The sequence below is a fragment of the Clarias gariepinus genome, chromosome 3 (genome assembly GCF_024256425.1).
Source record: "Clarias gariepinus isolate MV-2021 ecotype Netherlands chromosome 3, CGAR_prim_01v2, whole genome shotgun sequence".
NCBI lineage: Eukaryota > Metazoa > Chordata > Actinopteri > Siluriformes > Clariidae > Clarias > Clarias gariepinus.
Genome location: NC_071102.1, coordinates 27,508,782 through 27,535,000, shown reverse-complemented (window position 1 = coordinate 27,535,000; position 26,219 = coordinate 27,508,782). Strand labels below are relative to the sequence as shown.

Below are 26,219 nucleotides of genomic sequence, written 5' to 3'. Positions count from 1 at the left end.
ACGCAACCCTACCATTTTATTCAGGCTTGGGACCGGCATTGCATCCAGTGGATGGGGTTTGGGCACTGGCTGGGAATCAAACCCAGGCCTTCTGCATGGCAGGCAAAACACCTACCACTGAGCCATCAGTGCCCTACTCTAAAGCTGTCACGATGGTGAATAATCCAAATTTCTAAAACTCAGAGACAAATTGGCGTCCAGGATTCTCCTCATAGAGACAAAAATGTTTCATTTTACATTTCACTTGGCGTGGTTACGGACGGAACTCGTTCGTAAGTAGGGGACTACCTGTAATTATGAAAAGACAAAACTATGTGTGTGTTATTTATTGATAATTACGATTGTTTGATAAAATACTAATACTACTACTAGTAAAAATAATAATAATAATAATAATAAATAAATAAATAAATAAATAAATGTAAAATTGCTAGTCAGCTTCTGTTAAAAATCTTGCATGCGGTTAGGAAATCCCACTTTCTGTGTTATGTTCGTTAAAAGAATTTGGTCTTTTCTGTTAGACTCCTAGAGCGCAAAGGCAAGACATAAATCGCTTTGTTAATTAAAAAAATCTCTGTCAGTCTAAAGAACATTTAAATATAATTAAGATACATTAATAAAAATCACGATTATTAAAACAATAATTAAAAGAACAACTGGAAAACTATAAGCGTGCTGCTTACAAGATAGATTATAAGAAATTGGTCTAGTCTATTATTAATTAGAAACTTAGACAGAGAAGCTTAAACTGTTTTTTGAGGAAAGATTAAAAGACCTAAAAGTATATATATGAGTCACTCAGAGGTTTTACGAGATGTCGCAATAAAAGGACTTCTTGTTTTCCCCCTAATCCATAATCTTTTCTTTCTCTTCTATGTATTTTTTCATTCATGTCCCATTAGAGGCTTCTCAGTGTCTGTCTTTCAACACTTAAATAATACAATCCCTCTAGAAATACTTTCCTTGATAAGACCTCATCTCTTAAACAAATTCATTAAATATAAATAGATGCAGCTTTACAGCGCAGTGGTGTTGACTTCCAGCTGCCCAGCTTCTCAGTAACATGACCAGCATTTATTGGCTTTTTACTTCTAGAGGGAGAAACGATGACGTGGTGACAACGACTTTTCAGAGCCGCTATAATGCTTCGAGTACTTGGAATTGTTCTCAAACACATTACACAATCAAATGTAAAAATAAAACAGTAAAAGTTTGACATGGTATTCGTCAATAAACAGAATGAAACACTTCACATGCTTTTATAGGAAATGTAGTGACTTCAGGGTGTTGACACGAACCCGGTTTCACGTCTGTTGTCATTTAACAGCGCACCGAGTCATGTTTAATCCTGACTTACCAGAGAGACATTATTAGACTCGCCCACTTCTTTATGGAGTTGTTACTGTGTTAGTCGTGTGATAGTTCTAGCTACCGCACAACTTTTATTTACAGATCAAAGGAGAAGGAAGAGGCTTCAGTAAGTTTATAATGGCATTGTGGATGAGTTTCATTTACAAAGCAAATAAAACTAAGAAGAAGGTTGCATGTGTGTTAAGGAAAAAGAAAAAGAAAAAAAACACTGAAACCGAGACCTCTTTCATTGATTTTAAAAGGAATCCTTTAAATCTAGGGGAAAAACAGCATGTAAATATTTAATATGTTCATAGAAAGAAAAATTCCCTGTTAAAGCAGAAGAACAGAAGGATGAAAGGTTTTAGTGCTTGGCCTCGACAGGCGTCTCTGTTTCATAGACATGCTCTAGCTCTGTCATGTAGCAACCAGGATATCCTGTCAGATGACTCCGTCAAGACTCTCCGTCTCACACCAGAACAGCACTTTACACTTCAGACTGCTATAACTCTTATCTCCTACTGGAGCTGCTGCATTAATCTCCATTTAATCTATCCAGGAGAAGTACAGATGCTTATGTTGGCATAAATTTCAAAAAGAAACCACGTCGGACTGATTCAGAGGCACAGATGCGTGTGCAGAATTGTGAGATGTGCTCGAGTGTTCAAAAATAAATAAATGTAAAAAATACGGGATTTACAGGCAGTCGTAAACTTCTTGTGGAAACTCTCGAATTAAAGTGTGGACGCTTGAAATGAAAAGCAGGTGCACACAGGTTAAAAAAAATTTTGACTAAAAAAAAAAAAAAAAAACAGGTGCTTGTTACTAGAAATAAAGCAAAAGAGTAAATTTGAGGGTTTTAAAATTGATTTAAAAAGAAAACACAGCAGCAAGAAGTCGTCCAACATGATGCAGCACAGAACAGGTGGACTACAGCCGGATATGAAGGACATCAGAAGTGTCTGATTTGGCTGAGGCAACACCCTGTGAGCTAAAGAAAGAAAGAAGAAGACGGTGAAAAAAAAAAACCAACACTCACCCGGAAACCTTCACGCCAGGCTGCTCGCTCCCTTCTTCTTCTTCTTCTTTAAGCCGATTAGTGCCAGGAAGCACAGAATGCAGCTTCTGCTCAGAAATACATCAACACCGAGGCAGCACGAGCTACTCCAGTCCCATAGCAGACAGCCTCCAAGCATGAAACTTTACTTTCCTCGCTCGTCTATGCTGCACAGAAAGAAAGAGAAGGAGAGGTGAACAGAAGGAGGAAGTAGGCGTTCTTCGGAGGAAGAGGAAGCGGCCTGGTGGCACCCTTGAAACAACAAAGCGCCAAAATTCAAAGTTAAGACACGACTGAAGTAATCGAGAGGAAATTGACTCGGTCGTAAGCCACTCGCTTCAGTGCACATGTAACTGAAAAAAAAAAAAAAAAACTCCCGTCAGTGCGATGAAACAAAAACTAAAAAAAAAATTTAAAAAACAGTAATAATTTCTAGGAATCAAGTCTGGTTTCTACATGACAAGTTGACTACAAGCCTGATGAATGTGCAAGACTGAAACGTTTAATAATGTTTAAAAACACAAAATCGTAAATCATGATTTTAATGAAATGAGCTTCTTTAACTGAAGGCATCTAGGAGGCTTTATGACAGCTCAGAATGGCTCGGCTGAATAGGAGAACTAAAAGCATTTCACGCCAGAATATCACAAACATCGGTTACAGTGTGCTAATAGGAACAGTCGCAAAGAGAGATCGAGAGAGAGAGAGAGAGAGAGAGAGAGAGAGAGAGACTGTGAACAAGAGCTGCTGATTACAGCATGCTAAGCTAGCTTCTTTAATTTCCCACATCCTCTACCTTATTCACGACCTTTAAAAGACTGAATACTCTCTTTATTACTCAGCAAACAGCAGGAGCGGCTCTCTGCTCTCTTCCGCGCTCAAGAGGTAGGTGTTAAGCACATGAGCTACAGCCATGGTTAAAGTGGAGGAAGATGACGATGCTTCAGGGACTGGATTCAAATAAGTCTGGGAACAGATACTGGTCTCCTGGTGGTGGTTTGTTTTCTAGTGGATGCCAGGCAAGTGGAGCAAGCTGCTTCATATCCAGGGCTATCGATAAAGATCATTGAGTTTCATCCAAAAGACCCGGAATGAACAAATGAACACTTTGAGCAAACAGAACACTTAACCCTGCTTGTCCCTTTTGTTATAATTCGTCTGCCCCTTATACCCCTAAAATATAATTTAATATAGGGCTGGACAACTAATTTAAGATCAATTGGAACTAACATTCAAAACCTCCAATAAGTTTATTCTTTTTTTAGTTTGCGTGGAATTTAATTGCACACTCATAAGCGCGTATAATTTATTTATTTTTTTTACATGTACGGCGCCATCTGAGTTGAATTTTGTGAAAAACGATTTTTTTTTTTAGGATATAAGGACATTTCTAATTTCAATTTTAAAGTAGCATATCTCCTCTTACTGTGGACCGATTGCGATGAAACAAAGCCTATATGTTACCTCAAGCTTGGCTAAATACACCTGTGAAAACCCCATTAAAATTCGTTTAGAAGTTTTCATGTGATGCATGCACAAACAAAAAGACAGTGTTCTATGACTCATCTTACGTTTCCCCTTTTTTCATTTATCTTCAATGTACAGACCCACCAACTTTACAGTTTTTCTCATTAGAAAAACAGAAAAATATGCCTCAATAATACTAATAATACTAATAATAATCGAGGTAAAATATTGCTTGTTTAAACGTGTTTGGATTAATGTCAAAATGAAACCAGTTCGTTTGACTTGAGTTCCTGAGCAAAACAAACAGGAACTAGGGGATTAAAGAAAATACTACTTTTTTCCAGGCATTGGACCTTGCAGTGATCTTGAAGCTGTTTCATTCCAACATCTCAGAGTCAGGTCATCTGCTTCTTATAATGATTGTCTGTACATTGAAGATATTTGCAAAAAATTAAGATTATTAATAGAACACATCAAGATGTCTGAAAAATCAAGATTTTTGTCTGTTTGTGCACGCATCACGCAACAAATACTGAACGAATTTTAATAGGGTTTTTCACTGCTGTATTTGGCCGAGCTTGAGGTAACATATAGACTTTGTTTCATCGCAATCTGCCCAGGAGAAAAGAAGATGTGATATTTTGAAATTTAAATGGAAAACACCCTTATTATTTTTTTATTAAAAAGTGCTTATGAGAGTGCAATTAAATTCCACGTGAAGAAAGTCTAGTTCCATATGAATCCAATAAAGAAATTACCTCATAGTGGCAAAGGCATAAAACTTACACAACATAATCTGAATGCAAACATTATAATGGTACAAAGAACATCCTGGTAAAAATAACAAATGATCTCTTGATTCCAGTGACTGCACTATTCTAATCTTGGTGGATGATTAGACAACAAGATCTTTATTGGGTGCTTTAAGGGGGTAGTATTGGACTTCTTAGTTTCAACACAGGACTCTTACAGTTGACATCAGGATCATGAGGTTATTTAATTGGTTGCAGTCCTTGAATTTGGTGTAAACGAGGATCATTCTGGATAAATTTTCACTTTATATTATTCCACTGAGTGATAACATCCGGAAATGTAACATACAGTACAAGTCCATCTTTATGGTGATAATACTCATCTTTATCTACATTTTAGTCGTGTTTAATCCCAACAATAAATAATTACTACAGTACAAGTTTAAAGAAACCACCACACAAAAGTTTAAAAAATTAATCAGAATATTGTAAAGCATGTAGCCAGTCACTATAAATGTGGAGCATCCAAGGATAAGAAACATCAACTACTCTATTTCAAATCTCAATGATCTTTCCCAGTATTCTATTAGTCAGGGCGATCAGCCTCGTCATCAAGATGTTTACCGTTGCGCTCAAAAAACCATTAATGATAAATTTACTCCTGGGGAAAAAAACAAACAAAAGGCTTCTCATTCAGAACGGGTGTGGAACACTTTTGTAGGTCACAATGAGCTGGAAACCTGGTAGAAACGTGCCTCGAGTGAGCGATGTGGTGAATCAGAGGTCAGACAGATGTGTGCGATGCTGTAACCAACATTGTTTTTTTTTTTTAACTTGTAGAAGAAAAAAAATGAATGCAGCTAAATTTAAAAATGTGACCTTCGCATCAATACTTTTCTAAAAACTCCCCAGCAGCTCTGTATTAAACAACAAGTCTGCAGTTGAAGGTGTGAATGATTCACACACAGCATGGGGCATTTCTGAACCATTACTGCTGCAAGTCAGAGACTGAAGAAAAAAGGCTTTGGTAGATTTTTTTTCCCCTCCACATTAACCTCAAATACCAAATAACCTGCATTATTTATTTATTCATTTGTCGAATTCTGGAAAACTTTTGAATTCTGGCCTTCCTTCTTTTAAGCCTTAACATTTAATAAGTAAAACTTCCAAACAGCGATGGAAGAAGTCTAAACATCTGACCGCTGCGATCCGTTTATCCCCAGTAATCTATACAAAATCCTCCAAAACACCAGTCTTATGTAATGTTGCTGCAGTACACTCTTACTTGGCCGTGCTTTATCAGCCCTTAATCTGATCGAGCATCTGGCACCACTGGGCCCTTATCAGTGCTGATTTGTCTGAATTAGCTTCTGAATCGATATCCATTGTACACAAGACAACCAGAGAAATCAAAGTGAACGAGCAAGTAAGCACCTTTATACACATAGTATGCATATACATGTTTAACTTCTGTTTTAGATATTTCTCAACAACAAACCATTCTAATGGCCAAGACATTATCTAAACATCTAAACAACAGTGGCATGAGTAACAGTAGCTTCGTTTGCTTGGCTGTGTCCCGTAATTAAGCCACATGCTACGAAACTAAGCAGTGAGCCAATTAGTCTCAGCCTCAGGCACTTGTGGCCCGTGGAGCATCTCAGCCACAAGCTTCCTGGCCACAAGCTTCAAAAAATAATGACGGCTATAGTCACTTGCATGTCACAATAAGCTTTTTTCGGGTTAGAATACAGTCGGTGGACTGAACTGACAAAATACCGTCTTTAGAGGTTTTGTTGAAAGCAGTTAGTGGTGAGTAAAAGAGGTCTGCTAATGGGCTAAGAGGAAAAAATTCTAACATTCGAATCAGTCAAACAGCCTGTTTCTGTGGGAAAAAAAGCTAGGTCTTTATCACATTTCTAACAAAACATAGACTCTCTAGAAGAAACTGCTAGAAGTCTTGCCTATGATACTATAATGAAATTATACTTATACAGACTGAAGAAAATGTGAGTGGTGCTTACCATGGCCTTTTATAATGACCGTCTACGGGATCAGTTGCTACAGTGCTCTAAAGTGGTTGCTAGGGCGTGGCTTAACAGATTCATGAAGATCCTGAGAGACTGATTGGTTGCCTGAGTGAATGATCCCACTACCGTCTCTCTGTGACAATGGGATCCACAGTTATGTTAAATTTTAAGCACATCCTGATTTAACAGGAAGTACCTTCACCATTATATGTCAATGTAAAACTTGCGAGGTATGTTCTGACACAGCTTGCAAGCCTTTTCAAATGTGGTAAATTTTATATTTCTACAAAATACTTGCTCTGCACTAGAATCCGTCAAAGTTGGTCTCTGTTAAGTCTATGGGACTTTTTTTTGGGCGGAGCAGTTTAAGATGCACAATTTGACCCCTCTTTCATGGGTCTACAGTACTGTACAACAAACAGTACGACATGCTGACATGATAGCATCACGGAGCTGCTGCAGATTTGTCGGCTGCACATTCCCATAATGCGGATCTCCCCTTATACCACATCCCAATGGTGATCTACTGTAATGCGATCTGGTGGCTGTGAAGGCCATTTAAGTACACTGAACTCATTGTCATGTTCAAGAAACCAGATTGAGATGAGTAAATGATGTTTCAGGTCAAGAAAATCTTTATCTTTATATCACCAGCAGCAGCCTGAACTGCTGACACAATGTAGAATGAATACCGTACATGCTTTCAAGTTATTTGGCCAAATTCTGGCTCCATTAACTAAACGTCAGCAAAAATCGAGACCAATCAGACCAGGCAACATTTATCCAATCTTGTGTTGTCAAATTTTGGTGAGCTCATTTATGGTCTGATGTGCCATGCGTTTAAAGATTCTCTTCAGCTTACCTCAGTTGTAACGAGTAGCCTCGTTTGCCTGTTGTTTGTTATTTGAGTTTACGGCTGCCCTTCAATCAGCTTAAAGCAACAAAGTAACAAAGCATTATCATCCACAAACAAACCGCTCACTGGAAAATCTCATTTTTAGACCATTCTATTATTTTATTCTAAAAAAAAATTTTTTTTTTAAAGTAAATTTTTTTATTATATAAGAGCGTTTTTCATTTCTTCTTTTTATCTTTCGGCTGTTCCCTTTCAGGGGTCGCCACAGCGAATCATCTGCCTCCATCTAACCCTATCCCTGCATCCTCTTCTCCCACACCAACTAACTTCATGTCCTCTCTCACTGCATCCATAAATCTTCTCTTTGGTCTTTCTCTAGACCTCCTGCCTGGCAGTTCAAACCTCAGCATCCTTCTACCGATATATTCACAATCTCTCCTCTGAACATGTCCAAACCACCTCAATCTGGCCTCTCTGACTTTATCTCAAAAACATCTAACATGGGTTGTCCCTCTGATAAACTCATTCTCGATCCTATCCATCCTTGTCACTCCCAAAGAGAACCTCAACATCTTCAGCTCTGCTACCTCCAACTCTGCCTCCTATCTTTTCTTCAGCGCCACTGTCTCTAAGCCGTAGAGCATCGCTGATCTCACCACTGTCCTGTACACCTTTCCTTTCATTCTCGCTGATACTCTTTTATCACACAACACACCTGACACTTTTCTCCACCCATTCCAACCTGCCTGTACCCGCCTCTTCACCTCCTTTGAACACTCTCCGTTGCTTTGGACCGTTGACCCTAACTAGTTAAAGTCCTGCACCTTCTTTACCTCTGCTTCCTGTATCCTCAGCGTTCCTTTTGGGTCCCTCTCATTCACACACATGTACTCCGTCTTACTGCGGCTAACCTTCATTCCTCTGCTTTCCAGAGCATACCTCCACCTCCCCAAATTTTCCTCCACCTGTTCCCTGCTCTCGCTACAAAGCACAATGTCATCTGCAAACATCATTTTTCGTTTTTCAATTAAATGTCAAAAATAGTATATTTCTTCTTGTAGGCTGATTGTGATGTAGGGCCTCTGAGTGGCGCAGTAATAAAGTGCTCGCCCTATCATCTGGAGATCGCGAGTTTAACTCCCAGCTGATGCTGTAACCTCTTGCAGCTGGAGGTCTAGAGGAATTATTTTTTTAAAAATCAATAAATTTTTTCAGTAGTTTTTACATGATGCGTGCACAAACAAACAAATTGCCAAAACCATATGATGTGTTCGGTTACTCATATTACATCCTCCAAATAATTTTTTTTCAAATATCTTCGATGTACAGACACACCAACTTTACAGTTTTATTATACGTATAGAAGATTTGTATTAACGAGCAGTTGAACTGGTGTACCTAAAAAAGTGGCCGGCATACTAGGACATGGACATGTTTGTTGTACCACTTTTAATAAGCTATTTATCACCGTATGTAATTTATTTTTTCCTTATACCACAGGTTGTGTCACCTGTTGTTAATTTGGTATTAAAAAAAAATAAATAAAAATGCAATTTTCTCTAAATGCAAATTCTCAAACAAGATGTGCGGCAATGTTCAGTCAGCCATGTCTAGCCCCATTATTCTCAAATGTTTGATCTGTTTAAGATCAAAGGCTAAGCAACACAAAGGGTCAGGAGTGCTAAACGTTCCTTCCACTGTGAATATGACCCGTCAAAGCGCGACCTTCTGCTAGCAGGCTCAGACGCACAGTAGGCAACAGACTAATCATGTCGCTCCTACGGTAGCTGAGCCCAACACACACACAGACACACACACTACAGGCAGGAGATAGAGATCAGAAGACTCAAGCTTGCGAGTGAGGTCACCAACAGAAAGCTAGTGATGCTTGAACTGCACAGTCGTATAGCGGTTTGCATTCTCCCCAAAGCTTGGTGGGTTTCCTCAGGGTTTACCCCGGTTTTCTCCCTCACTCCAAAAACACACAGGTTAGGCTAATTGACTATCCCAAATTACAGTGTACTGTGTGAAGGGCAATCGAACATCAATCTGGCAACCCAAACTCTAAAATAACTGCCATAGAAACAACAGATATATCTCTAGAGTGGATCACCTGATGTGCCGGATGGAAAGTAGACGGACCAAAATACCAACAAAAAAGTCTTTAGAGGACACGTGTAGAAAGTAGTAGGTTTTAGTAAGTGTATTAAAAGATCCTCATGTACAAGAGAGGTCGAATAAGAAGAAGGTGACTGAATGATCATGAACATGAGAGGCTCTTACACCAGTCCCTGTCCCTGTCTGATGTCTCACACTGGGCTTTTCCACTTCTTTATGTCTATCCAAAAAGGGGGTGAGATGGGAAGACAGAAATTGTAGAGATTTCCTGTACATCCCCATAAGGCCAGCATGACTCTTGGCTCGCTGAAATGGATAATTGACATAGCTGAGGCCTCGTGCCCGAGGCTGGAATTGTTCACAGCTGAACAACAGCTCTGTGTCAGGAATGTGAGCTCGGATGCTTATGGTTCATCCGGCACGGTCTGAATGTTTTTTTTTATTATTTTTTTTTTTATAACACTCTCTCTCTCTCTCTTTCTTTCTTTCCATCAGCGGAAGCCTCCAAGGCCAGCCGAAGCTAAACTATTGTTTGTTTCAAGTATCGTAGGGTTCAGCATTCTCCTAGGATGAAGCCACATGACGACATTGGCGATTTCTTTGATGCCTAACATCAACTTTGGATTAAACGGCACAAGTCAAGAACATGACGGAGATCGATAGAGAGGTTACGTCAGTGTTTCTGATTACGGCTGTGAAATAAGGACAAAATCTAAGTGGTTAAATTATATGAATGAGCTGTTGTTCTTCATCCAGGAAGACAAAGAGGACCCTCCCCTTGATCTTCACTGTCCTCCTATAAAAACAGACCAGTAATGGTGGAGGAGGGTAATGTTAAGATCTCCAGAGAAGGGTAAAAAAAGAAAAAACACCTTTATTCAGCAGCTTGGAAAGCAAAAAACAAGCAAAAAAAAAAAAAGAAAAAGAAAAAACATGAAATAATATCGAAACAGCTACCAATGCACAAAGTGAAGGCATTGCTGCACTCAGCGGGCTGGAGTGGGCAGGTTTTTTTTGGGTATGGTTACAAAAAATAAAAAAAACTCTAAACAGCTCTTTCAGAAATATTCAACGTTATAAAAAGCACTAAGTGGCCTGGATACGTGAGTTATGAAACATACCTTATGCTGAAAATAAACTGATTATTAGGTAACCAGCATATCAGAAATCTCAGTTTAACCTCAGAGCACCAGTTCCTTAAAAAAAATAAATAAATAAAATAAAGTCCCACACTACTTTATAGCAGTACTCGTCTTCAAAATATAGGGTAGAATTTTCTGTGTTGAGAACACAAAGAGCCGGCTAAATCGTTCTGTACGTCTGGAATCACAGACGCGATTCCACCTCTTTCTTTTTGTATTACTCTTGGCTTTCTACCAAACTAAAACAGGACTAAACTAATCTTAGGGGCGAGACTTTCATGAACACATTTTGGGTTTTTTTTGTTCCAGCTGAAAAGCAATAGTGAAACATAGAAGACCTCCGGTTTTGCCGTAGTTTGTGTAATGACGCGGGGGAAAAGAAGGAAGTGGAAGAGCACATTTCCCCAAAAATTTAAAAATGGGGCATGTCTAGGCTTTTATTCAAACAGTCCTTTAAAACACTGATTGACAAGAAAAATACACGTGAAATTAAACAAAAACACATTGAGTCATCAGAAATGATGAAGTAAGTAAGTCACTCTGCAGCTAGGAATATGAAATTTATTACAGACATTATACACAACATATCACAAGGACATATTCAAGAGAAAAGCCATTTCAAGATTTTCGATAACGTTCATTTGCATGCAGTTAATTAACATCTGTCATATTAATTGCTAATACGCCCCGAAGTAAACTTAAAAGGCTTAGCTTTCCCTGCAGCCATAAAAGAGGTTATAAGACCTTATATAGGAGGTTATACAAGTATATATTCATACTTCAGGTATCTGGGAGTTACTGTATAAATAAAATAAAGGGGCTAAGAACCAAGCACCACATTGTGGGGGGGGTGAAGGAGAGAATCTGAGCCATATGCATTTATGTAAGAGACCTTCTGTCAAAAAATTACAGTTTTTAGACCCTCTTTGGTTTGGCTTGCAACAACAAAAAAAAAAAAGTATATACAAAAATAAAAAAAATAATTAAATGCAGAAAGAAAGGCATTAGTTGTCTTTACAAGTTTCAAACTGCTCCGTCTCTCATTAACTAAAAGTTCAAGGAACTAATTAAAAGCGATAGTGTGATATAAAGGTACGAAACAAACTACTAATGAAATAACTGGGTACTTTGACTTGATGCATCTTATTCATAGCCATGAAATAAGGGTTAAGCATTAAAAGAGAAGATCCAGTCGTCGGAGCCTCTATACACAAGCAGACATTTTATGTAACATATTTAAGTTTAATAACTCTGCAGTGGGCCAAGAGCGATCCTGTTATGTAGGACACTTACATTTTATTACTCTCATTAACTATACATAAAACATCTACAGATTACACATTTCTTTTTTTTTTTCTATGGAAAAAGTCTCTAGACTGACACTCCAGCACGTCATTTTTACTATCAGAACATAAACAGCATCTGGACGCTCTAGCGAAAAGTGCAGGCTGATGATCGTCTATGAAAGAGAGTCATGGAAGTTTAAATATAGTTGCAAGCAGCGATTAATGAAGCCAAGCACTTTTTGAAAAAAAAAATAGAAAAAACTAATGATTATTTTGATAATCTATTTATCTATCGATTATGATTGAAAGGATTATATAATTAATCGGATGACTACTGTCACAACTACTCAATAAGGTCCTACTGTACCTTAGCGATCAGCTTTTAAATTTAGCTTAATGTTGTTTTGAACATGTGGTAACTAACAATCAAGACAATAAAAATTAATACTTCAATAAAAAAAAAAGTCTTTAATTAACCTTCCTGATGAAATTAAATCTAAAACCAAGGAAAAAACTATCTAAAAGTATAGGCAATAAAATAAATTAAAAAAAACGATTAATATATATTTAAAAAAATATATTGAAGCTTAAAGATGGCAAACGCTAACCATGGGAGTTAAGCTGAAATGTTAAGAAAGCTGAGATTAATTCTGCGGTAAATGGTCTGGCCAAGCAAAGTGAAGTGTAAAGGACTGAAGTGTGAGGTAAGTGATAAAAGAACACACACCTGATGAGTGTGTATATGTGAGCAAGAGAGAGAGAGAGAGAGAGAGAGAGAAGGAAAGAATGCACGTGCACAGCACAAAACTTAAAAAGATTTATTAAAAATGAAAGTTGCCACACACACACTAATTATCCACATTCTCATCAGCTGTGAATCCTTTCCTACTAACCCGCCCCTTGTGTCCTTGGCCACGCCCCCACCAGCATAAAGTCTGTCCCTCTGATTCTAGCACCTTTTTTTTTTCACGTTAAAAGTGAAACGTTCACACATTTAGATTTTCGCTCATGAAGGTGTTTTCCATTGCGATATTACTCACTTCATCACTCCAGTAAGCCTAACACCAACAACTCTGAGCGCGCGAAAATGAAGCGCGATCACGTCATGAACGAATCTTCAATTAAATGTGTTGTTGACTGATTTGACTATCGATTTTAGTTTATTTGACTAACGGCGATTAAACGTTATATATGCCTGCTGTGCATGTGCTTTTGCTTCACCTCGTGTTTTCAGAAGCCCTAACGAGATTCAATTTTTTTTTTACCTTGAAGCTTTCTGGTTTACATCTAGTTATGTTACCAAACATAACATATACAATCAATGTTGAGTGTTGATATGTAAAAGCTTGGCTAAAAAACTGGACTTATTTCCCTATCTGGTGCATCAGAAATCCAATAAGTAACTTTTGTTCGACTTGATCAGGATGTCTTGATTTAGATTTCATAACAAATGGGACATCAAAGAGAAGAGAAGAGTCTCTAAAAACTTAGGCCACTCGAGAGGTGTATGCAAAAACTGTATGCCAGGACTGTCCTCCATCACACTGCTGAATTTTTTACAAAGGTGTGTAATGTGTTCCATGTGTGGCCATAGACCTCCATGTCAGAGTATAATAATTTAAGGAAATAATAAACATTTTCACTAGACCGGTGACCAATATGTTACACAAGAGGGCCTGATTAGTTTATGAGATAAAATACCTTAAAATTTTTAAAAAGAAGGAAAAAAAAAAGAAAGAAAAAAAAAAAAAAAAAAAATATATATATATATATATATATATATATATATATATATATATATATATATAATAAAATATCTATATAAAAAAATAATATACAGTATATATATTTTATTTTTTTAAACCATAATCTAGGACTAGATTAAATCATCTCGTCAAGTGTTTTCAAAATTAAGATGTATCGTGGATAGGAAGAATGGAGCATGACATAGTGCAAATCTGTTGTTTTCCTATATTTTATATACATTAAATAAATAACTAAATAAATCCTGCCTCCATACTGTTTCACTCCTGTGTATTATATATCCAGCGATAGTATCCGCCGACTTTAACCTTTTGTAGAGTTTTAACACAGTTGTATGGGTCGTGCACTTTTTAGACGCACCCTAACTGTACATTGCCGGTGACCAGTTGGTGAGTTGTGGGAATTTTTTTTATGAAATTTGGTGGGATTTAACAAAAGAAAATGTAAAAATATATTCAGTTATACATGTTTCTATGTCAAAGGTAATTAAATTAAATAATAATTAAACACTTTTTGTCTTTTTCTGTTTTTAGATCTTAAGAAATAGAAGAGAAAATCTTAAATTTGCAGGAAAAATACAGACACTAAACAAGCGCCACAACAGAGAAAAAGCGTATTAAAACTTAGGAACTGAAATATCTCCATAGTTTCTTCCAAGTAGAATTTTTACAGTGAATATTTCTTTACTAGTCTAGTGTCTGAATAAAAAAAAAAAAAATTATAATAATAATAAAGAGCTCTAGCATTACTCGCACCTCACTCGATTCCTCCTGCAGCTCATATTACAAATTCAGTCAGCGTTATCAGGGGCGGGGCTTATAGAACGACTTTCACACACAACGGATTGGGAATGACTGCTGTCTGGCTCACGGAATACATAAATTGACTGAATAACATTACATTTTTGAAAAAATAACTAAGTACTAAGTACTTAAATGGCGTTAGATTACTCGTTACACCCAACACTGATTATTTCATAATGCTGGTACAGAACTCTAGTACCAGTAAATATTTTGCGTTTAGTATTCATAACAATCCAATCTGCCAAAGTGATGAACTTTAAATCATTATCTTTCAATCCTATGAAACGAAATGCCACATTGCGCTGAAGAAATGTATAATAATTTAAAGTTATGGGGAAGCGAAACACTCCAGCCAAGCTTAAGTTTGACCTTCATTCATAAAATTAGTGTAGCATGTAGAGGGTTCTGGGAAATGCTTGCAATGAGCAGCAGGATTACATAAACATAGTGCTTAAGCTAAACACTCTGCCTCGCTCATTAGTGATAAAACCACAAGGATAATCCTCCCCCCATCGCAGAAAAGGAACAAACAAACAAAAACATTAACAGAACTACAAGGCGTTACTTTCCATTACGCTCATCTGCCTTACGGCTGAACTCTTTACGTCTCCCTCTAAGCGGAGACGAACTGATTTCTTCCCCCCCGGCACTGCAGCAAACCAAAACGCGTGTGTAAAACTACCCACTTTTATGACGTTTGCACAAGATTGGGCGAGGGCACATTACACGAGGAGTACTCGAGGCGATAGCTTAGGCCGATCTGCCTCGCGCTGTGGTCAGACTTACAGACAGACCGATCTATTCACGAGCAATCTGGAAAACAAACACGCCAGTGTTAGGCGGCCCAACATGCTGCTCGCAATACATCACACGGTTAAAAGATTAACGACGACTGTCACTTAGCTAGCGAGTTCCCAGGCCCGAGCTCTTTCACGGAGTCTCTGAGCTGAAAGATCTGTTCGAAAATATGTCCGGAAGATTCTCAGACAGGTTGTGTACATAAGGTGTGAGGTGAGCTTGTACCATATGGCTGAGCAGCTGCTGCTCAGATAAAGTTATTTAAATTTTCCTGTAGAGGAGGAGAGAGAAAATTCCAACATTTATGAGCAATTATGTCACATAGAAGTATGAATCATATTCCGTGTTATAATTAAATAACTTCACTTCTTTTAGAATAAAAGATCAATTTTTTTTGAATGTGTAATCGAACCTGGCATGAAATATAACAGAACTGTTCGTAAAAGTAACCCGAGTGCCATTTAGCAAGTCACATGACACGAACACGAAGCGTCAACTTTAACTTTAACCATAAGCGGCTCGCTGTTCAGTGATCAGACTCCTGAGATTCTCATTAAGACGAAAAACATCAACAGTGAGTGCAAACGTTTTTAAAGGATTTATACCGTATGGAAGTATGGAATTATCACTGCAAACAGCAGATGAACGGATTTTACAGATATACAAAACAAGGGCACCTCCAGGGTCGAGGGTTCGATTGCCACCTCAAGTCCGTGTACAGTATGTGCGTGGAGTTTGCATGTTCATGTTTCTCCCTGCGCTTGGTGGGTTTCCTCTAAATACTACGGTTTCCTCTCCGCAGACAAAAAAACTTTAGCAGATTAGGCTAACTGGCATTCCAAGTTGTCTGTACGGTGCCCTGTGATGGATTGGCACCCTCTCCAGGGTGGTGTACCCCGCCTCGTGCCCAAATTCTCCCGAGATACGATACAACATCGTACAGGATAAACAGTATAGAAGATGAATGAATGAATGCAATGATGTCTATCGTCCTTTGTGAATCAGCTGTTACTATAGAGATGACTAGTTGAACCTTGTGTCGATGTGGTCATTAGGGACGCATCCACCTCCATCAAGTCTAGTCTCATTTTTTCCTAGTGCTGTCTGATTAATTAAGTTTGTTGGTTGAGTCAACTGATCAGTTTTTGTTCATTACGTTCACCTTATTTTTTTCCTAATTCAGTCGTGACCCATCTCTCTCTTAGGACGCTCTCCCATCAAGGCAACAACGTTTATGTTTCAATCGTACTGCTGCTGCAGTCATACTCACACGCCGTATTATTAATATTACCCTTCTACATTTTTACATTTTGATACCCCGAAGCTTGCATTGCAATCTGGAGCAGCGAGTATTACCGAAGAAGTATCTTGGTCGTGCGTCTATATGCTGCTATTTAGGTGAGGATGGTTCCTTTTTATTTATACATGCAAAACTGTGTGAGTGAGAGAGTGAGAAAGAGAGAGAATGTGCAACCTTGCAAGACTGCAGTGATAAAGAGAGCAACGAATAAAACAAAATAAAAATTAGAAGCTAAAGCAGCACCAGAGAGCGCATGAGAAGTCAAATGCTGCACGGCAGCATGCGCACACACAACAAAGCTCAATGCATTTTAGTGGCAAAATTTGTGCACACACAAACGTCGCATGTTCGTGACGTCACAGCCTGCAACGTGTGCTGAGAGGGGAACAAATCAATGTGGAAATTTTTCCGATTTTCATATGCATAAGGAACTATTGCGCGATGTTATTTTGTCATGATTCTATTCGCACTTAAATAGAGCCACGCAACCGGGAAAGCAGCTGTACAGTAGTTTGCACTAGTCGTGTTGACGGACGTGTATCTCCTGTACACGAATGCAGTTCATTTAAAAGCTAAGCTGTTAAAATACTGGCTCTGTATCATCATCACAGACTGATCGTCACGCTTTCTGTATAAGTAACTGCAAAAAAAAAAAAAAATAATTTGATATCATGCTTTCTCTAACCTTTTTCATATTGATTGATTTTTTTTTTTTCACAGCCTACATTATGATATTTTTTCCTCCTGACCTCTTGTGCTTTTAAAACATATTATTTTCATTCATCATGAAAAATACTAAGCCTAATGCATTTCCATTACCTTTTATCAACACAAATACTACCGCAAAAAAAAAAAAAAAAAAAAAAAGAGAAGAGAATTAATACGGACTTCCGCCTAAACCAATTAAAAAATAAATAAATACATACAGATAGCAGCGAGGCGTCTTTTCTGAGCAAAACCATTCTGGGATTATAACAAACAGTCATAGAATTTCAGAGAAAAATAAGTGAGGTGGTATAATAAAGAAGTTAAGAAATAATACTTTCATGATAAAATGAAGGAGGGAGTTAACGTCGCGGTGGCGAAGTCGTATAAATATCCTGATATACTAAACCTCCAGCCTCCTAACACACAGTACGACTGCAGAGCATTTAAAATTCAGTGCGAACATACTGACCTGCTTTTTAAAAATATATTCAGTTGTTAAAAATCTTCATTATTTTTCAACCTCCATTATTTTATTTTAAAAATTTTTATGAATGTTGGAATGATTGAAATGTTAATGTTTAATCTTTACTTGCCATAATCAAATGAGGCGGGTCCACACAAACTTGTGTTTAAAAAGTCAAATTACAGGCTTACACCACCCCACAACGATTCTTTCAGTCTGACCCTATTTGAAAGCCGAGGTTAGCGTTTGTGCTAATCAGAGCATCACGTCACACAACCCCCCCCCACGGGTTTTACTAGCCTAGATTGAGACCTGGAAAGTTCCACGATTGATTTTATTGCTATTTTTATACGTCCTACTTGCAAAAAAAAAAAAAAAAAGTTCAGCAGAGACGGGGACAGCGAGGTACAGAACGTTTTTTTTAAAAGGGAAGTTCATCATTTCCCAAGACTAAATTAACCAGCTAGTGTTCACCCTGACGTAGACAAACACACACAAACATACATACTGTCATTCACTGAGTCACACATACTGACACACTGGGGGACACAGTGATCACAGGACACACTGGGGGTACACACTAGACACACTGGGGGTACACACTGGGGGTACACCAGTGGACACACTGGGGGACACACACTGAGACACACACACTGAGACACACACACAGGACACACACACAGGACACACACACAGGACACACACACTGGACACACACACAGAGACACACAGAGACACACACACAGGACACACAGAGACACACACACAGGACACACAGAGACACACACACAGGACACACAGAGACACACACACAGGACACACAGAGACACACACACAGGACACACAGAGACACACACACAGGACACACAGAGACACACACAGGACACACAGAGACACACACACAGGACACACAGAGACACACACAGTGATCACAGGACACACTGACGGGGTGACGAGGCTCAGCAGTCTCAGTCAATCAGAATCCTGTTTATATTTAAACGACACCGACCACTAAAATTGCAGCACATTAAAAAGTGTGGAATGAAAGGGACAGTGAAAGGAAACAATACAACACTAAGTCCGGAGACAATAAAATTTTGTCGTGTAAAGCTGATGAGCACAGGCTCGGTGAATGATGAAAGAAGAAGGCTGTTAAAATTTAAAGTATTGTTTAATTTTCCTGTGTAATAAAGTACACAAACAATTCGATTCAGTAAGTTTTTATTAGAAATATGGACTTTTTGATGCCTGTTAACTTTTCACTCACCCTGTATAATCAGCACTACGACTGAATGATCACTGCCTGTTTAAGGCCCTGACCCGGCCCTGCCCCGGCTCCGCCCCTGGTGTTCCCTTTAAGCCCCACACCCTCCAGGAGGAGTAAAGCAGCACTCGGACACTGAGGCTTGACTCTCGCTCTCTCCCTCGCTCTCTCCCTCGCTCTCTCCCTCGCTCTCTCCCTCGCTCTCTCCCTCGCTCTCTCCCTCGCTCTCTCCCTCGCTCTCTCCCTCGCTCTCTCCCTCGCTCTCTCCCTCGCTCTCTCCCTCGCTCTCTCCCTCGCTCTCTCCCTCGCTCTCTCCCTCGCTCTCTCTCAGTGACTGCAGTCTTCAAATGATTCACTTTGTGACTGGCACAGAGAGGGAAACAAAGACAACACTGTGATTTAATCACCCCCACCACACACTCTCACACTCTCTCACAGACACACAAAAGCCACCCAGCTGTCCTTTCCCCCCTCCTTCACCCTCACACTCTCTAATACACACCCACACACACGTCCCAGAGGTCCGGGGCTTAACAAACTGACCGGACAGAGGGACGGACGAGTCACCGCCACCAGCGCGAGGGCTGCCAGTGGGAACGCCCTTAAACCTCACACACAAGGACAGGCTGCTGTTAGTACGAGTGCACGTGTACACACACACACACACACACACATTTACTTTTCTCCTATATATTTATGCACGGTGGTTAAATCTTACAACTCGTAGCCACAGCCTAATTTTGGAGCTTGGGCTTTTGAAGTGTGCGCTGTACGTCTATTTTCAGCAAGGAACAGGGGCATACTGACCCGCCACTGTATTATTTTCTGCTTTTTCAAGCTCTAATTGTGGCTTTTTTTTTTTTTTTTTTTTTTTTGCAAATTCAAGGCAGGAAAAACAATCCGAAAACACATCAGGAAAACACTCTTCAGCTTTAAAAAGCCTGCAAGCTGTGATTACCTGGTTATAAAAATAACAGCTAATAATAAAACCACAGATTGCTCACAACCGACAGAGAACGCTCGAATCATCTAAACTCCGATAGAACGCAGGATAAAGGCAGAAGCAAAGTGTTTCAAGTGTGTGTTAAAAGCAGGAAATGAACACGTGCACAATGCAGGCTATAACAGGAAGTCGCTCACCTGACTCTGTTCTCAGACATTTCCTTTATAAACAGAGGACGGATGTGTGTGTGTGTGTGTGTGTGTGTGCATGCACATGTGTGTATTGGCTTACAATGGCAGCATGGCTAGTCCTAAATAAAAAAATTTAAAAAAAATTTATTTTATGATATAATGATTAATCAATTATTAATGATCATAGACCTAAAAAAATAATAATAATAATAAACGGTCTTTGCTTCTTTTTGAATAAAGCTGCTCGTCTTTTTTTTGTTAAAATTCCTCAAACATTTCCATAACTAAGATCACGGGTGCCTGTGGGCTCATGCATGCAGAAAGGAGTGGATGCCGCTTTCCTCCGAGTGCGTTACACTCCGCAGTACAGTAGCAGTAATTTTTGGAAAGTTTTGTCTTCATGTGTCTCAGAGAAAACGTTATAGCTTTCGATCCTGCGTGGTTAGGAGCTGTGGTAAAGAAAAGCTGTCTGATGGGTAGGAACTGGTCTTGTCTAATGTAAAGAAAAAGACAAGTAAAAAAAAATAAATAAATAAAACTTTATATAGGCTCACTATAATATTTACAATTACAAAATATTTAAACACAAAAGTAATACTATTTGAAAAATATATATATACACTTCTTCCTGCTCCTTTTCGAACATTTTGAATTTGCTTTTATTTATTTATTTATTTTTGATAGTTTTACTGTTTCACGTTTGTGTTGGAAATAAAATGTAATGTATAGTATTATTTTAGACAACACTTTCATTTCCACTGCCATAAAGCTACAAACCATTTGGGTTTGGATTTAATTTTCCACATTCTAGAACAATACTGGAGATTTTCACAATTATATAAACAAGTAAGACATATGGCTTTAAGTAATTAAGTCACAACAACAACAACAATAACAACAACTCTTGGTTGTTATTTGAAGGTCAGCTGTTCTGGAACAGTTCTTGCAAGAGCAGTTATTGTCAAGCATCATAATGCAGCTGGCTCTTGTGAAGACCATCTTAGGAAAACTAATAATTTACAGCACCTGGGATTAGAGCTGTTGTGAGGGCTTTACAGAGCATAAAGTATCAGACGTATCTCAATATCAACGACTCAAAGGAGATTATTGTACATTTTGGACGCCTTCGGGATTGTTTTTTACAAATGTAGAAAGAAATAAAAATCAAGAAAGTCCATGAAATTTAGACGTGCCGCTGATCGCCGATAATCGTTACGGATCTGTTGGGAAACGTCTGCCAAAAGCTTTAACACAACAAACCCTATATTCGCTGGTCAAGAACAACACAACGCAAATAATTTCAGTATGAAAAGTTACCCTCGAGCTTTAATAAGAAGGCTAAAATTATTACCTAAAAAAAAAATTAAAACGAGAGAATTGAAGAGCGGTTTCCAACTATGGGCGAAGCAGGCCGGGGGTTTACTTTGTGACAAGGCTTTGTTCCACATGCTGCAGGTTATAACGAGTAAGAATAGTAAGAAGCCTTCTGTGGGTTTGTGAGAGCCGCTTCATGCATGGTTGAGGAACGGAAACTTTTTTCGCTCTTTAGTCAAGCATAGTCTATTCTATTGGTTTCAGTTTCTAAACAATAATCTACATGAAATAATAAGAGAATAATGCTGCACATGTTGTCTTCAGCTTCTGTCTTCATGTTGTGATCCAGCAACATTGTAAATGGTAATTAAATGAATAAGTTTTAAAATGGTTGATACTTTCTCAGATCTAAATTATATTTAATACGTTTAGAATAGTTATTTTTACTGCTATACATAGTGAAAAAATAAACAATACTACACAATAAGTAGAACACTTTAAATGGAAGAGCCACAAAATCCACACACACACACACACAACTGTGATGAGTTATCGGTCAATTTAATTCTGATTTCTGTGATCTGTGATCATTGATCGACCTCAAAAACCCAGATTAGAGCAAACCTAATGGAAATAGAAGGTGTGTCCAAACATTTGATTGGTACCGTACATACATTATGATATTTTAAATAAGAAATACACCCTTCATTCATTCATTCATTCATTCATTCATCTTCATTAAGCCTTTTTTTTTTTTAGATCAGGGTTGTTGGAGTTTATCTAACCAAAAACCAAAAAAACAATAAACGTTCAGCTAGATAGAAATGTGTTCGCCCTATCGTCAGGAGATCACAAGTTAAGTTTCCCGGGAGATGTTCCACCCATCCGTAGGCGGGGGTCTAGATAACAGATTGGCCATGCTCTCTCGGGTGGTGGGTTTGGGGGTGGGGCTTTCTCGCCGATAATCGTGCCAGTTGAGAGGAAGGAGAGGATCACGCTTTTCTCCAAGTGTGTTACGCCGTTACCAGCGCAGCGAAAATATGCGGTCGGCTGGCGTCACGTGTCTGGGTAGAAGTGTTAGTCTTTGGATTCCCTGGTTGGTGATTGTGGCCATGATGGTAGAGCGCCCTAAAGTTAACCCAAAATTGGCCACAAAGTTAGAGCTGTGTACACACACTTACTCAATCTAGGTGGGAGAGGGGTGAGAGGGCGAGAACCCAAGTAGCTGTAGAAAAACCCATATGGACATGAAGAGAAAAATAAAAAAAGTTAAAAAAAGACTAAAAATGGTTCACCCAAGCCTTCTGCCCTCTCAGTCTCTTAATCTGATTTCAACAAGCCTACAGGGTGGGTTGGGGGTCAAAGGGCTCAACAATGGGAGACCAGTGCTCCTGATGCAGATCCAGCAACGTATTTCTGCAGATTTCTGCAACACGCGCCTAACAAACACGACAGCAAAAACGAGTAATGTGAATGTCTGCAGGGAAAACAAAACAAAACAAACAAAACGTGGTCATGGTTTAGTGACTCAGTGAATCCGTGACCTCGAGACAAGAGCTTTTCCTGTGACCATCAGGAATTTTGTGTCAAGTACTGTATTTAATAAAAAAAAGTATCAAGAAATGGAAGGAGAGTAACGAACCTTTTTTTTTTTGATTATTTATTTATTTATTTTTCTCTTTCTGGTCTGATTAGAAGAAATGACATAACTACTTACGAAAAAAAAGTCACAAAAGCCAAATGTTTGAAAATGACTGGACAGCAAAGTATGTGTTTATTTCCCCATGTGTACTTCAAAACACATGTCTCATCTGTTCAGAATGCATGCGGCTGTTCACAACGTGATGTTCTGCAGAAAAAAACAAACTTCTTTAATACGTCTCATTCGTAGCCATCTCGTTTTATCCAGCCGGACCCAAAAATTCACAAATATAGAATTTTTTAATGCTAAAATATTCAACTTATTTTTCTTTTATTAGTATCTTAAACACTTTGTTTAATCACGAGTCACTGTAATAATCAAACACGGTACACAAGAGCTTACTAACTAGCTTAACTCTTTGATCGGTGTAAGAAAATCCGATGTTTGTTCTGAGAGCGCGCAAACTTTTTTTTCCACTCAGCGCTGAGATTTAATTTCGATTAAATCACTGCGTGACGCCGAGACGTTTTGTTTTTGCACACGGTGCAGTGAGAGAGGGTACAATGGGTGAAGGTGCGCACTGTAGACAGAAGACTCGTCTTACAAGAGAATGAGAGATAAAGAGAGCGTGAGAGAGACAGAGAAAGACAGAGAGAGGGAGAGGGAGAGAGAGATGGACACAGATAATCAGATCAAACAGAGCACAACTAAAGCACAGGGATGGAGAAGAAAGCCACTTGACGTTCATCTCCACTAACGCGGTATACAGTACGCCACATCAAGCATGTCTTAAACAGAAGACTGGTACGGGAGCATTCCAGCAGCTCAGATATGTACAAAAGACAAACAGATTCACCGTCTGTTATACCATGCAGTAATCTGTCTCGGTTATTTCAGGCCTCACAGGGGGAAAGAGACCGCCCGCAGATATACACGCGCTGCTCACGGGTTTGGTTGCTGTCAGAGGCGCGGTGCAGATCTCGCAGCGCTTGTTAGAAAGCAGCGGTGCATCGGCACTAACGTTAGGAGGCTCGGGAGAGTTTCTGTCGAAACGAAGAAAGATTCATGGCACAGCAGTTTTCTTTTAACACGACAGCATAGGCACAGCCACCTTGTCGCTTTAAAGACGAAAGGGAAGAAAACAAGTGGGGAAAACAAAATGCTGTGATGATGCGAGACCAGCTGCGCCACGCGGATTCCCAAACCCTGTCAGCGACGCTTTAATCAGTCGAGCTGGAAAGTCAAAAGCTGTCAAGCCGAGAGTAAAACTAACAGCGCGGATATTCTCCATGTTGTGGTGCAGACTACTCGTTCGTTCGTTCGTTCATTCTGTATATCGCTTATCCTGAATGGACAGGGTCACGGGCTCACTGGAGACTGTTCCAGGAGACAAACTCACAAACAAGCTTACATACTAAGAGCCATTTGGGAAAAGCGTTTAGCACCGTCTCGTTGTACCTCCAGGGTTCGGGTTCGATTCACGGCCAGGCTCGATTTCTCTGTGAGCATGGAGTTTGCATGTTTTCCTCGTGCTTGGTGGCTTTCCTTCAGGTACTCTGGTTTCCTCCCAAAGTCCCACAAAGACATGCAGATTAGGCTAATTGCCATTCCCAAAATGCCCGTAGTGTGTGAATAATGTGCGAGTGTGTGCCCTGCGATGGTTTGGCCTCGTACCTTTAGTATCCTGGGATAGGCTCCAGACTCCGCCCCTATGACCCTGATTACAGGATAACGGTATAGACGATGAGTGAGTAAGAGTGCATGTCTTCGGACTGTGAGAGGTAACCAAAACACCTAGTGAAAACAAACAAGACATAAGGAGAACATGCAAACTCCGCACACACAGACTTAAGGCGGGAATCGAACCCTCCACTCTGGACGTGGGCAGAGCCACAGTGTAAACCAAAACAACACCATGGAGATTTAATTTTTTTTTTATGTGGGGCATAAAAAAGTAATAGGATAAAGGCATAAGCATTTAAATTTGTCTATAATCTAACACACTGATCCAGCAATAAATAAATAAATAAATCCATCTTTCGGCCAAATGAATCAGTTTCTTACTGGCAGAAACTCAGATTTCCAACAGTGCACATGAAGATTAAACAGCGTTTCCTGCAACACAGGGTCAAGTGCAACCCTCTAACCTCTAACCTCAATCATGAGCTAAAATGCCCACATTTGTCTAGATTGGTAGAGGACAGCGTGTACGCCACTCCTCAAACCCCAAGAAACCGGTTTTGCGATTCCTGCATTCCTGGCCGCAATCAGGCGCTTAATGTTCATCTCGTACTTTCTGACGGAAAGTGGTATCCATTACAGGATTGCACGTCCGCATCCGTGTGACCACACAGAAACAACAAAGCGCTACAACTCAAGAGTGGTCACAAGTAAAGGAGAAAAAACACAATGTTAATTATTTTCCTAAAACAAAACATCCCCAAAATAAAACATTGGCATAACAATTTGAAATTTTTTTTCACCTCAATATCACCTTTATGGTCCTTTGTATTTATTGTACACTATTATTATATTATTCTACACTCACCTCACACTTCGTTCCGGCTCCAAATCAGAAAAACCTAAACCACATTTCATCAATGTTTTCTACTTAAAAACATGTTTAACGGTCACATCATTTTCCTATTTCTTTCCCACGTTAATGCAGATCTCAGAGCTGTGTGTTAACCCTCAGGTAATGTGTTTCTCCTACATCAAGCAAACAGCACCAAGCTGAGGGGGGGGGTTCTTATATGATGTCGCAATAGGAGGAAAATTTAATTGACTTATTTAAGCCGTGGGCAATATATTAGAAATAAGACAATAACAGTTTTTCTCATGTTTGTTTGTTAGCATATGTACACTAGAGAGCCATCTGAATGTCTAAAATTACCCTTTAAAAGCATCGATCATCATCAGCCAAAAATATGGTAATAGCCAAACGGTAATAGCTTTGCAGGTCCGTGTAGAA

At 39.1% G+C, this 26,219-nt stretch overlaps 1 protein-coding gene across 4 annotated transcripts in view; it reads right to left on the bottom strand.

Annotated features, from left to right (window-relative positions):
* The window catches only part of elmo1 (engulfment and cell motility 1 (ced-12 homolog, C. elegans)), a 106,308-nt gene that overhangs the window by 72,488 nt on the left and 7,601 nt on the right, over positions 1 to 26,219 (bottom strand). For 3 of the 4 annotated variants that reach the window (XM_053491356.1, XM_053491359.1, XM_053491357.1), the window contains exon 2: positions 2,390 to 2,574. The gene's annotated coding sequence lies outside the window, so the exon portion shown is untranslated. The remainder of the gene's footprint in view (positions 1 to 2,389; positions 2,575 to 26,219) is intronic. The other variant, XM_053491358.1, reaches the window with a different exon arrangement.